Here is a 2500-nt window from a genome sequence, read left to right as displayed (position 1 = left end):
TGAAAAGTAAAAATGTATCGTCTACTAAAATCTATAAAATTAGTTCGATAAAAACACTGTTATATAGATGTTATTATGTACTGTATGTTCATCTCATCTGGGGTTATATGAGGAAGAAAATTTTCTAAAATCATTTTTTATTACCAATGGGTTCCTACTGAACCTCTATTATAATCAAGTCAAGAAGTTTTTAAGTATAATTTACAGTCAAAATTTAGCAATTCAAACAGTCAGTAAGAACAAGTTATATGTCTCCTTTCCGTACTATGGTTATGTTTCCGAGAGACTAAGAACAGGAGTTATGAGTGTTGTGGGGAAGTGTTATCCACACATAGATTTAAAACTAATTTTTACTAACAAGTTCTCACTCTTTAAATATAAAGGAGAGTCTACAAACTCCCTTGTGTTCTGGTGCCATATACACTTTTTAATGTGCACTCTGTAATGAGTGCTACACTGGAAGCACATCTAGACAGCTTCAGTGTAGGATTTCGGAGCACATGGGGAGATCGGTACGATCCAATATACCTTTAAATAAGAAACCAATTCCAGCTATTTATGACCACGCATTTAAATCTGGTAATGCCATTTCTAAGGAAAATTTCAAAATTACAGACAGACATAGTAGCGTCAACCAACTGAGAATCTTGAAGTCTTTATACATTTTTAAGACAATACCCAGCTTGAAAGAGGGCTTACCTGTTCAGTTGACAGTGACCCATTGATCCGTTTGGTCTGTGGGTTGCTGGTCTGGATGGGTGGTCGCCGTCTCTTGCGGGTGACTAGTTATTTTAGTTATTGAGTCTTTTATATATTTATATAGTTATATGTGTAATAAGTCTCTTATATGGTTTAATGTTCCTTGATTGGTTGACTTTAGAGCTAGTTGGTCAGTTCATGAAAGTATATCTTCCTAACTATTTACTTAGGATTATTTTTTAAATTTTACTTATGATAATTGCAGATATACGTATATATATATATATATATATATATATATATATATATATATATATATATATATATATATATATATATAAACATATATTTACATATATATATATATATATATATATATATATATATATATATATATATATATATATATATATATATATATATATACAAACACACACACACACACACACACACACACACACACATATATATATATATATATATATATATATATATATATATATATATATATATATATGTATGTATGTATGTATGTATTCTGTTAACACCATTAGTAAAGTGCATGCTATTTTATACGGACGTATCTTTAAATAAAAAAAATCAGAATTGAATATAAAATCAACGAGAAAATCTGCCATACATAATAGATGTATAAAAAAAAAAAAACATTCTACTTTACCACTCTCGCATTACACGGTGAAATATAATTGTAATGTTTAATAACGTGAACCTCAAATATAAGAAATATTGGGCATATTTTCCTTGTGAATATACTTCACTCTTAGGTGGCAGAAACATCCTACACCGTAAACCTCCTCATAAAACACCTAACTCATGTTTTCTTGCATTTGGGAATAAAGCATTAATAATGAATTTAGGAATCCAATAGCACTAGTATAATTACAACAAATGCGGCCATTCAAGTTGGGGAGGGGGTGCCCAAAATGTACGGTAATTAAGAATATCAAGATGTAGATGAATAGAGAATATTTTAAGAAAAGAGGATGATTTTGTGTAGGATGTACCTGAGTGGAAGCTGTTGGGCGGGAAAGGACGTTGTAGATCATGAGATTCGTGGCTGATGAAAACAGCGTTCAGTTTGGATCTGAGAATTGGGTTGAGCTAAGAGAGATGGCTCGGAAGAGAGGCATCATGGTAAATTCATTCAGGTTCATACATCCCTTGGATGCCAGAGGGTTGAGAGAGATCTATTGTATACAAGTCATTAACTCTATTCAGAATAAATGTATCATTGTCTAGAATACAATACTGAAATGATTGCATCTTTTTGTGAGGAAAACAAAGATTTGTGAATATGTTTCTAATCGCTCTAGGGATTTGTTTTACACTTTTATTACTCACTGGATTATTTTTCCTAATGGAGCCCTTGGGCGAATAACATATAGCTTTTCCAACTGGTTTTGTGGCTTAGCTAAAAATAAAAATAACAATAATATTAACAATAATAATATTAATATTAATAATAATAATATTAATGATAATAAGGATACTAAATTGGTAATGTTACTCCACTATGTAAATGTGTTTGTGGTAGCTCAAGTGCCACTGATTACCGCCCAATTTCCATAACTCCCATATTATCTAAAGTTTTTGAGCGTCTTCTGGCAAAACGTCTTAATAGGTTTGCTGAAGGTAATCATCTAATCCCTAGTTTGCAATTTGGTTTACGTAAAGGCCTTGGAGCATGTGATGCCCTTCTTTCAATCTCCAACGCTGTACAGAAATCCCTTGATTGTATTCAGGAAGTTCGTATGATTGGCCTTGATTTTAGTGCTGCTTT

Source organism: Palaemon carinicauda, unplaced genomic scaffold (genome assembly GCF_036898095.1).
Source record: "Palaemon carinicauda isolate YSFRI2023 unplaced genomic scaffold, ASM3689809v2 scaffold285, whole genome shotgun sequence".
Taxonomy (NCBI): Eukaryota; Metazoa; Arthropoda; class Malacostraca; order Decapoda; family Palaemonidae; genus Palaemon; species Palaemon carinicauda.
This window is presented reverse-complemented; position numbering follows the sequence as displayed.